Below are 12,677 nucleotides of genomic sequence, written 5' to 3'. Positions count from 1 at the left end.
CTCTTCTCTTTGCGTCTCTCATTTCCAAGTTCACTAAGAAGGTGTGCGCTGTAGCCAGGCCATTAACAGGAGTGCACCGTCACCTCTCCCCCCCGTGACCTTTCCCTCCGCGGTGGCGGAGACGTGTTAAACTGCAGACTTCATTGTGGGTGGCCCTCATTGGAGCAGGTGATTGATTACATTTTTCTAAGAGCAATGTAGAACCCGAGCCAGTAATTGGCACAGTGCTGTGTGTTTTTTTTATTATTATTTCTAGTCTCCGGCGTGTTTGATCTATGTTCCCTCTCACTCACACGGCTGGATGATTTAAGAAAGCAATCTTAAAGCCACCGGTGGCGAGTTAAAGTGTGTAACAAACAGTGCTAAAAAGGAGTGTTAACCAGTAGAGGTCAGTGTTGCTCCATTGATGAAGTTTAAGGCCTCTCTTTTCTCTCTTAACTGTCTCACTGTTTTATCATCCCTCTTTACACTCCTCTTACTCCCTGGATCCCACTTTAGGAAGTTTGCATGTGATAACCCCAGAGCAGCATAAACATCCCCAACAAGTTCAGCAGATACTTGCTCCCGCCGAACAACCCTGAGCTGTAATTGCGTTTGACTCCACTTAATCCAATGGCTTCATGAACAATGGAACATAAAAGACGCGCTTTAAATGAGGGAAGCCAATGAGCGATGGCGGAGAGAAATTAATAGAGTTGTGTGTGAGAGAGAGATGCTAACAGGATATTGACACACATTAAGACACACACATGAGAGGAAAAAGAGATTAAAATTCCAGCACCAGAGGATCCCTCCCATCCTATATTGATTGGCGAATGTGTTGTTGTCAACGTTTAGATTTGATTACCGCTGACACGCAGGGCTGATGCTGAAACACAAGGCTGGTAATGGCCACGGTGCCTCGTGCATATCAAATATAGCTCCAATCCTACCGGAGTAATTAATATCGCACTGTGGTTATGAATTTCCTGGCATAAACGGCCAATCGGATTTGCATGGCTTGCGCGGCGGTAATTAAGATGAAGCATCAGGGAAAATGTTACACGAGTGTTTCGGCTAATTCCCCCCCTCTGTGTGTCTTTCTCTCCCGCTCTCTGAGGACTTCTCCTTTTGTCACAGTTTTGCTTAAACATTTGCAGGGAAAACTATGTGTTGACATTTTGCCTTTTCGTCGCCATGCTGCTCAGAGGAGACACATTGGGGTAATTTCACAGCTGTGCTGGGTAATGGCGAGGAGTAACAGGGTGAGTTGTTTCTAGCATTACTTATTCTTCCTCGGGAAAAAGGCCTTATGGAAGGTTGTCACAAAACCTCTTTCCACAGCTCTTGGTTTCACATGTTTCAGCCCCATTTAGACGGCTGTGTGTCCCTCTAGGGGGATTTGGGGATTCTTCTTCTTCTTCTTTTTTTTTTTTTAAACCTCCTCTGTCCCATTTTACACTGGATTGTATTTCCTGTGCGCTATGGTCCAAACCTCCAGGGCTTTGAAGGCGGTTTCTCAAAAATCATCCCATCAAAAAGCTGTCAGTGTAGTTTGAGATCAGTCAGCTGCCATCAGGTGGGGGCAGATATTGACCTTGTGGTAGGTAAGCTACACCGCACACAACTATTTTCAGCCCATCACGGACAGATGTGCTGGTTATTGGGCCATGTTAACCATTGATTTTGTTGCAATCTTCCTGTCAGAAGGCGGATCGTGGTGGTGACTTAAACATGATTATAGACCCTTTAAGTCAGATCTCAACAACCTTAACTCTTTTTTTAATGATGTCTTTGAATGCTGAAAGGATCACAAAAGTGATTCCACTTCAATTGTATTGTAACCTGGAAACTATAATTAACACAGTTTGCTAGACATTTTGTATGAGTAGCATATTATTTAGTAGATTTTTTCACATTTTTATGCAGAAATGTCCTAAAGAAATGTATCTATTAGGGAGCCAATAAAAGTGCAAACCCCAAACTATCTATAGTCACATGAAAACAACCAGACGTAAGTAAAAAGAAAAAAGGAAAAAACATGCTTTTAGATATTTTTTGTAATTCCTTTAAAAAGCTAAAAAATGAATTCCCTTTTTATGTGTTGTAGGAATGCATTCATTCATGTGACCTCTGAAGAGATCAGGTGTCCCCAACCTCCTGAAACCATAATCTACCGTATTATCCCAGCATCCTCTCTTTTTAAAGCCATATTTAAAAATCGTGCATGTCGAGAGAGAGAGAGAGAGAGAGAGAGAGAGAGAGAGAGAGAGAGAGAGAGAGAGAGAGAGGCATGCATTCCCCAATGTGCGCGTGTGTGTATGCGTGTGTATGTGTGTGTGTGTGTGTGTGTGTGTGTGTGTGTGTGTGTGTGTGTGTGTGCCTGCCTGGCGGTGGGCGATGCGTCTTTGTCCTTCCTGCTCTCCCCCTGTAGATGAGATGACTGATTCTGGGGTATGGGGGCTCTTCCCTCACTCTGTGTCATTTCCAGGCCAGCGCCCCCCAGGGACCGTACACGACATTCCCTACCCAGCAGCCCCTGGAGCCCCCCAGGCCTAGGACACGTATAACACATTGGCTCTGTCACCACCACAGCTTATTTTAGAGCGGCCTTCTTGGCTGCCGGGAGAACTTTAACTTTATGTAAATCATATTAATAAATTTGTGGGAGTTAGAGGGGGTGAAGCTGCTCTGAGGATTTCAGCACACATGCCAGCGCCAGAAGGTGAGCGGGACAGTGACAGTAAGTTGACAGATGAAAGAAGAGGAGGAGGAGGAGGAGGAGGAGGAGGAGGAGGAGGAGGAGGAGAGGGGGTGGTGTTGCATACCGTACGGTCCAGTAAGTACTGTGCTGGTGATAGAGATACAGAGCAAAAGGAGGCCAGGACAAAAACACTTTCCAGTAACCTGCAGGTGGGATTGTTATGGTCAGAAATGTTACAGGTCAGAAGTGTATTGTAAGCCAACAGATGGATAACAGGACGTTACCCTGGCTGTAGAATCTGTACAAGTAATTATTATGGAAAATCATCTCACTTTGTGGGGGGAAAAAAGAAAAATTGAGTGCATATTTTGAAGTAAAAGCTTCCTTACAATGAAAGTGTTGTGTTCGGATGCACAACTCTGATCCTGTCAGTCTTGAAACTGAGTCAGGCTAATTCCTCTATGTGTGTGCATGTTCCCGTTTATCCTTTTTTCTTTCTTTTTTTATCCGGATTGCGTGCAGCTGGCTGTAGGAAACCAAAAACGACACAGTGTTTCCATTTGTTCAACTGAGCCCCTGCTGCTGGTTTCTAATGGCTCTTTTCACTGAGCCCATCTTCTCTGTTTCATCCAACACCTGCCTCCCTGTCACAGGCACTACGGGAACATGAAAGGTGGAGGGTCAAACCATTGCAGTAAAGTCTTCATATCCCTGCTTTTTTTTTCTTCCCTGAAGAACAAGAATGTGTAAAGAAAAAGGAAAAAATATTTTCCTTTTGTCCTGAAAACGACAGGTTTTATAGCAGTGTGAGATCTCATTCAGGACGGAGACAAAAACAGCAGTTTGCCTGAGACGTGATGATGTAAGATGAAATGTTGAGCACAGCTCAGGACGGCGGAGAGCCATTGATCGTGAGGAGGACATACTAATGCAATCGATGCAGCACACTGATGAGGGTGTTTGCAGGAAGTGAAGCCCATCATCTCCCACCTCCACCTCGGCTGACACGCACATCAGAGAAGCAGAGGGAAGAGACAGAGAAGGGAAAAGTGGATAGAAGGAGGCAGGATGCGTTGACCGCCTCTGACACACAGTTAAGCTTTATTTACTCCAGCCTATATATGAGGAACATGTCTACCCAGCATGCACTTGTTTAGGGTACCATGCATTGTAGGTAAGCCTTTCCATCACTTCTCTGTGATATAGAGCAGAGATCTTCAACGGTCCCCGAAATGATTTGATCTCAAACTTTTGTCCAAAAACACACATTAACATGAATACAACCTATAATAAGCATATAAATCTTCCTGTTTTGTGATACATTCTGATGCAGAAATGCAAATATAGAATTAAAATATGCTCTCTATGTATATTCATCTGTCAACAATGATTGTTTTAATGGCTTAGCATTGTAAACATGAATCCTTACATGTACCTTTATACACTTTGGACTGCACTACACATTATTATTGGCCCGGTTTAATACATTTTATCATGTAATAGGGGGCCCTTGTATCGTGTCACTATAAGCCTTGGGGGTCCTGAAAATGTTGAAGACCTCTGATATAGAGGATGCATCCTGTTATAGCAATTGTTAATAATTTACTGCATATGTATTAAGCCCTTCAGAGGGTTTTTACTGCTGCAACCTAATGGGATGAGTCAGAATTAGTTATGTAGGTGATGTGAATGTTCCTGTGTATGTGGAATGGACTCAACATAAACAATATTGCCCATGTTCATCATAATGAAGGATCAGGTCATCTTTGGCACTGAGGGTAAGACTATATCAGGCTTTAGCCACGCAGACATTCATGCTTTTTTAACAGCAGGAAAAATATAAAATATTACACTTTCACACTTCAAGATTTACATTAAATAAAAATAAAAAATCCATTTTATTTTCTGGCTTATAATGTCCATGTGTTGCTTAATTACCTCCATGGATACTGACTCCATTCATAAATACACACACACACACACACCCCTACAGTGCTTGGCTCTTAATTACCAGCAGCCTTTGGCGGGAGGGGAGCGACGGCAGGCAGAGCGAGGAGGCAGCAGGCTCTGTGTGCACCCACAGGGTCACTGTCACACACTCTCTCAGCTTACTGACGACCACAGACGAATACTGATCACCACCTACACACTGGAGGGTCCACACAAGCAGAGAGAGAGAGCATGTGTCAGCCAATGAAATGTGTTGTCTGTCGGCTTCATAATTGAGGTCAGTTGTATTCAAATGACAGCTGGTTGGGTTTGTTTTCTATACGACTGTCTCTGTGTGTTTGACTATAAGAAGGGAATGTAGACTGTGAGTTGTGTTTACCTAACCGATGGAGAGGGAGCCATGAACAACTTTTTATTGCTTCTTGGCTTCTATCTGTGTGTGTGTGTGTGTGTGTGTGTGTGTGTGTGTGTGTGTGTGTGTGTGTGTGTGTGTGTGTTTATAATTTGGGTACACTTGTGTTGTGCTTCACGTTATTTCCCTGGAAGCACAGAAAGAAGTGCCTTGGTTCCTTGGCAGTAGGAGCTCACAGCCCATGTGTTGATGACAAGGCCCAGCACACATACATATGTTCCCTGTCTGTCTGGCTCAACAAGAGACAGGCTGGTTGCACGCCTTACTAATCATTCCAACGGCACCGGCTCTCCGGGGACACGGGCCAAACTCCATATTTCAACACACACTCATGATGGCACCAACAGTCCAGCAATACGATATGATGATGGACAAACAGTGCAGTGTGCTTCATGTCGCCGTCTTTGTTTAAAGAGTGAGAGGAGTGTCATTGTATATGTTGGATAAAAGGTGAGAAATGCCCTTTAAAGTTTGTACAACCCAAGTTACATCTTTATTAATCACTTGTTTTATGATCAAATAATGTAGATGTAGGATTACAGATGTACTTGACTTTATTATAGATAAATCTGAGTGCTTCAACATTATAATATGCTGAAATGATATCTATTACTGTTACTGTTTCATCCCTTTTTTTCCATGTGTCACACCATGTGAACAGGAGCAGTAATTTACTTCTTTAAGATTAACTCAGACAAAACAATCATTCTCTGATGTTAAATCAGAAAACATTTGAAGGCGTTCTAAATAAAAATCCCAGTTATTATGTCCACATGAGGAAAGCTAACAATCTCACTCTCATTACACGCGTCTTTCATCCCTGCTCAACCACGAAGGTCCCGTAGGGTTCTTTCTTTCATACATAAACATGGTACCATTTTGGCTTTTCTCAGCAGAAGGCCAGGGCGATACGGTCTTAGAGCAGAGGCAACATTTGAATTTCTGAGAGTTCTAGATGAATAAAACAAATAATATTTTTGAAGTACTGTAACCCCTCTGGGCTGAGAGTTTCATTCAGCCAGATAGGACAAACAGCTACATTTCTGTTGTTAGACCGTGGCACTTTAGGCCAACTTCTTTAACATTTTAGTACTTGCATTACAGCGCTGATGTGCATAAACAGAGCGAGGCTCCAGAACGTGGTACAAAAGTTGTGTATAAACTGTGCGTAAAGCTTCTGGGTCTCTGTGGCGTAAAACTGGAGGAGCAGAGTGTTCAATCATCTTCACCCTGTCAGCACAAAGACAAAGAGCTGCCTCCGAGCAAGCAGAGCCGGTCATAGGTGAGTCACACACACACACACACACACACACACACACACACACACACACACACACACTCACAGGGAGCCACTAGAGACAAGGTTGGCTAGAGGAGTGGCTGGAGTGCCCTTGGCTTGATCTTCAGGCCTGACCACTGTTAATGGAGACAGTGAATCCACACCACCCTCTTTATACACACACACACACACACGTTTTGATGATGATGGCCCACCTTCCACTGACCCCCCACCTCGAGGCCTCTGCTGCCCTGTCACACTACTGTGAGATCACCTCCAGCCTCCTGCTGGGCACTCAGGAGGTGGCGATCAGAGCTGGGGGTATGGTGTGTGTGTGTGTGTGTGTGTGTGTGTGTGTGTGTGTGTGTGTGTGTGTGTGTGTGTGTGGACGGGGAGCATGTCACATCTCAACAGTGGAAAACCAGCTATCTCGTCCACGATCTGTCTGTTATCCGCCCTTTCAATCTTTCGTTTCCTCGTTCTTTTATTCCAAAGGTAGAAACATGAATCATCTGTGACTCGCTGTCTTGTCTGGTTGTTCAGGCTGCATAATTCATAAAGCTGCGGGGCAGGTCACGTGATCAGGTCACGTGATCAGGTCACGTGATCACCTGCTGCCCACCGGCAGCAGCGAGAGTGACCAACACGGTGCAGTGAAGGGGAAGAGAGGGAGAGCGGCGGTGTTTGGTCCAGAGGTGAGAAATGCTGCTGCAGCCCACACTTCCTGTCCTCAGACTCTCTGTCCTCACACTCCCTGTCCTCAGACTCTCTGTCCTCACACTCCCTGTCCTCAGACTCTCTGTCCTCAGACTCCCTGTCCTCAGACTCCCTGTCCTCAGACTCTCTGTCCTCACACTCCCTGTGCTCAGACTCTCTGTCCTCACACTCCCTGTCCTCAGACTCTCTGTCCTCAGACTCCCTGTCCTCAGACTCTCTGTCCTCACACTCCCTGTGCTCAGACTCTCTGTCCTCACACTCCCTGTCCTCAGACTCTCTGTCCTCAGACTCCCTGTCCTCAGGCTCCCTGTCCTCAGACTCCCTGTCCTCAGACTCTCTGTCCTCAGACTCCCTGTCCTCAGACTCTCAGACTCTCTGTCCTCAGACTCCCTGTCCTCAGACTCTCTGTCCTCACACTCCCTGTGCTCAGACTCTCTGTCCTCAGACTCCCTGTCCTCAGGCTCCCTGTCCTCAGACTCCCTGTCCTCAGACTCTCTGTCCTCAGACTCCCTGTCCTCAGACTCCCTGTCCTCAGGCTCCCTGTCCTCAGGCTCCCTGTCCTCAGACTCCCTGTCCTCAGACTCTCAGACTCTCTGTCCTCAGACTCTCTGTCCTCAGACTCCCTGTCCTCAGGCTCCCTGTCCTCAGACTCCCTGTCCTCAGACTCTCTGTCCTCAGACTCCCTGTCCTCAGACTCTCAGACTCTCTGTCCTCAGACTCCCTGTCCTCAGACTCTCTGTCCTCAGACTCTCTGTCCTCAGACTCTCAGACTCCCTGTCCTCAGACTCTCAGACTCTCTGTCCTCAGACTCCCTGTCCTCAGACTCTCAGACTCTCTGTCCTCAGACTTCTTTCCTTCCTCCCTCCCTTCCTTCCTCCCTCCCTCCCTCCCTCCCTCCCTTCCTTCCTTCCTTCCTTCCTTCCTTCCTTCCTTCCTCAGTGAAATACACCAATGATTGTATTCAATGAGCTGAAATCTGGGCAGCTGTGTGTCTAAGCTGGGACCACGACACCGACCAACTGTATTGCAGAGATATGAGGCGAGGCCTTAGGAAGCGTCTCCTGAAGGGGGTATTTTTTGGAGGGAAGATTACAGAGTGCTCAGTAAACCCCGCTCAGAGGGAGGCAGTGGGCAGCCTGAGCAGAGGACGGATTAATGGCGAGTCCTCACTCTTTCCAGCTTTTTAAAGAGCTTTTTTTCCCTCTCTCACACGTCTTGGCATCTCTTGGCATTTCTTACTTATCAGTTCTGCAGTGTTTATTTTCCTGACCTCCACTTTTGCACACAGTTTTGTTCTCTTGTTATTTCTCTGTTTCTTCGCTGCAGTTTCGATCCTCAGCTTGAAGACTCTGGACTCTGCTGATCCCGGCCGGTTCCTGAAAGTTCGTCATGCCCAAAGTGAACGTGCGGGAAAAAGTCCCACATGACATACTTGAAAAATGTTCTGGCTTGTATTTCCACTCCTGTATGCATAAGGTTTCCCCGTATGCATCGACACATGTAGTAAGCAGAGTGTGTGTGTGTGTGTGTGTGTGTATGCAGACCACAAGTTCACCTCTCCACTCTTTCCTTCTATATAGTGGTGGTTCCTGGCCAAAGAGGAGCCTGTCCAGAGCCGGGGGACCTGCCCTCTGCACCCTCCTCCTGTTCCTGCTTTGATTTCCAATATGTCCTCCCATCACCACAGATGGCTGCGGAGGAAACATTTCCTCGGCCGACGGTGCTAGAGAGGCCCCTGGGTCCCCGAGGCTGATAGGGGGCAGAAATTGGAGAATAATGTAATAGAATATTTGATTGGGCTCTGATGGGCAGGACACTGGGAAGTCTGCCATAATAATGTGCCTGGGCTTGGCTGGAAGGGTGCATTTCTCCTCCCTCCTCCTCCTATTTCTCATCTTCGTCTAGCTGCAGGTTGTGATTGAATAATATTTGCTACTTGGCGCTGCAGCTCTAAGGTCTGAGGGCCCAGAAACAGGAGCCCCGCGCTTCCTGTGGGCTGTCAGATAGATGCTAACAACGTGACAAATGTTTGGCCAGGCAATCTGAAAGGGAACAAGTGGAGGTGTCAGTGGGGGAATGAATGGGCTTGGATGGGGGTTTGAGGTGAGATAATACACGTGGTTAGGGACGCATGACCTGACCTCTTGTAATGTTTGTCAGTGTAGATAAAGGTTCACCTTTACTTCCCTTTAAAGGTTGTACATATATGAAAAGTAGCCATGAGTTTGGATTGTGCAGCTTTAGACTCACCTTTAGTCTCTTATTTGTTACAATTTAACATCTGGATACATTAAAAGTTCAGCCAGAGACTTATTTCTCAAATAACGTATAAATGAATTAGCTGGATCGAGCAGATCAAATGTGTTAATGAATGAATCGACCGTTGAGAAGCCGGCTTTATGTGTCAAATCAAGGACCCATTGTTTCTAAAATGACATGATCTAAACTACATAAGTAAGACGGAGATGCTTGAGTGTGGCAACAGTAACTACTCCAACCTTTCTTTTATGAATTGAGCTCTGAACTGTGATTGTTCTTTTCTGTGCCACAGCCAAACAGATCTACGACTGAAAGGAAGAAACAGCTCCAGACAAACATGCCTTGATAAAAAAAGAAAAAAAAAAAACCAGCCAAAAAGTAATCTCACCTCCACCTGCCATCATCTGCCACCTCCTCCACTGGGACAGGTGAGCCATCCATCAGGAAGGACAGGCGCAACCAATCACGCTTCCTCAAACCAGCCAGACGTTTAGCCTCACTCCCAGGTGGGTGGCCGGTAATTGTCAGGCACAACGTCGCCCACCTGGCATGCCGCCATGGGACGCAAAGAGGCAGGGAGACGTCTGATAGGAGGGGAGGGAGTGGGAGAACGAGGGATATTTCTGTGGAAGAAACAGACGGTCAGGAGCGACACGGAGAAGTGTGACTGAGCAAACCTGACGACTCAGCGGAGATACGCAGTGTGACGCTCTTCCACCGTTGTTCTCGTCTTCGACCCTCGCCGAGCTTTGGCTCGCAGTGCTTCCCCCCCGTAAACACCCCGGCTTTGTAGCCCATCCCGGGCCACGCCTGTGATTGCCATTATGCTGCCTCAGCGAAGAGGAGAACCCGCTGGTGGAGGGTTTTGAATTTCTCACCTGTGCTGTGGGAGGCAATGGGACATGAGGGGCTACGGATAAGGTGCTAATTGAGGAGGCGAAGCACCACCTGTGTGTCTTCCAGGGTGAGCATTCAACCAAATAGCTGAGGCAGGGTCTTGTGGAGCGAGGCGTTGGCTCGCCGCTCTCCCCCGTCAGGGTGCTGAGAGAAGCTATTCCGAATAGGACCCCAGATATACTACAAAATCCGTCTTAATTGCACTTGAATGTGGAAAGGAGACAGCTTATTGTCTGCATGGGTGTAATACACCACAGCCCTCCAAAGGCACACATGCTTTTCACTGTGCAGGCATTTCTACCTTGGCTTGTTTTTACTGGACCAACACGCAAAGCTGTGCAGGCACTGTTCACTGTAAGATCTGCCAGTGGTTGTGGATCTGGATGGCGGAAGGCCCGATTCAGATGTCCACCCGGCGATCGGGCTGTCAGATAGGCCGGTCGGGGGAAATCAGAGCAAAGCAGAGGACTACTCGTCCAGTCATCAATCACCTGCCCGCAGCCAGCGTGCGAGCCAACGCGCCCAGGCCTCAGGCCCCGGGATTCATCAGAGGGGACAAGGCCTGACATCCAGAAAAATGAGCTCAACCCTCCACACGTCAGGAAAGATCGCAGCCCAATGTCAGCGACTCGCTAAGCATGAGAAGTCTCCCTTCAAAAGGGATGAGAGAAAACATGTATCCACACAGTATCTCCATCTAGTACAAATTCAGACAGTTGCCCCCCAAATCAGCCATCTTGGCATTTAGCAAAGAACTGTACACACACACACACACACACACACACACACACGCACACATTCATCCGGATGGAGGAGATGAAGGGAAGAGTCATCAGGCTGAAATGATTAATGCCCCTTTTAGTCCATCTTGGCATCTGGAGCACATCTGCCCCGCTGGGACCCGGACAGATATGCTACACACTTCAGGGATTAAGCTGCCCCCGGCCCCCTCTCTCCTGAGGCTGCAGGTAAGGGATCCTTCCCTGCAGCCAGCACCACCCCGCCTCAAACACCCCCTCCCTGAGGTAGCTAGTCCGGGCCCACCTCGGAGCTCAGCACATTAAGCGGGGATGATATTTATGATGTGGAAATGGCCTGCTATTTATTCAGCGTGCAGAGGGAGCCGAGTCCCTCAAACTCCTCTTTCACTCCTCCTTTTTTCCCTTCAAAACTCCTCCTCTGCCTTTAATTATCCTGTTTTTCTTTTTCTGTCTCTCTATCTATCAGGATTTTCCTTTTCCATGTTCAAACTGAAAACCCTCAGTTAATGTCTCCATTGTTCTGCAGGTTTTGGGCTCTGAATTGTATCTGCAGGGCAGGTGATTATTTATTTAAAAAAAGGTTGTGTCAGTTTGTTGCAGGAGAGAAACAAGACTCATTTCAGTGGTGTGTTTGGTTTTATGGGACTTCCATTTAGCTATGAGTGGATCATTCTAATCTATAGAGGAATCGTACTCTGAATGAATACATTTACAGAAAAAGTATTCTCTTAATTCTCCTATCCCAGGCGACTGGTCAGGGAAACTTTATTTTGCATCTCTGTAGTGTCCTAATCATTATTCATTTCTGAGATGATCCCCCTGTGAAGTTTTGTACAAATTATAGGGAAATTTGAGACGGTGTTCAATTATTACTCACACAGTGAATGGATTTAAAATAACTGCCAGGGGAGTGTTTGAGTCAGAGTAGGAGCAGTGCAGCTGAACATGCAAAATGTGAAATTCATCTACGGACAAGCATATCATTTGGCATAATAGATAATAATAATAGATAGAATTGTTTGAAAAAGTCTCCAAAACTATAAATGGCTTACATTTAGAAATCAACCTCTACTTATAAATTAGAAACTAAACAAACTAACTAAAACACATGCAGAGTTATATGCAAATTCTCTATATTTGAGGTAATTAGTAACAAAATGAACAGTTCTTTCCAGTCTTTTGTGCTCGGGGCAAATACATTGCATACATCTGGATTGTTGTATTTTTGTGTTTTGCATGTACTTTATCATGACACGGACTAGAATAAATGTTTGTTCCACTGTGACCATATCTTTTAGAAAGATTAAACAACATCTTAGCGTGTGTGAAAATGTTCCCTTTATTGATAAATTATGTATTGAAACAGGATGTTGGGGCATAAAAACACATTAAAGGCTCATTCTACATTGTAAAACACTGGAATGTGAGTCGCAGAGAGAAAGCACAGAAAAAGCAGGGAATAAAGAATTAAAAAAAGGCATAGTCGTCCTGCATGAGGTCACCTTAGATGATTCACTGTTTTCCAGGAAGTTCAAGTCGCCATATTATAGAGTCTAAATGATCATAGTTCATATTTGGAACACATCCACTACATGGCAGGGATGGTTATAAATAGATAAAACAAACAAACAGATGAAAATAAAAAGAAACATAATGCAAAAGCCAAAGCCCACAGGATACACAGGTCGCCTATAACACATCGATACAGTCAATACCACA

This window comes from Eutrigla gurnardus (assembly GCF_963514095.1).
Source record: "Eutrigla gurnardus genome assembly, chromosome: 2".
NCBI classification, from domain to species: Eukaryota; Metazoa; Chordata; class Actinopteri; order Perciformes; family Triglidae; genus Eutrigla; species Eutrigla gurnardus.
Note: the sequence above shows the minus strand (reverse complement) of the source record.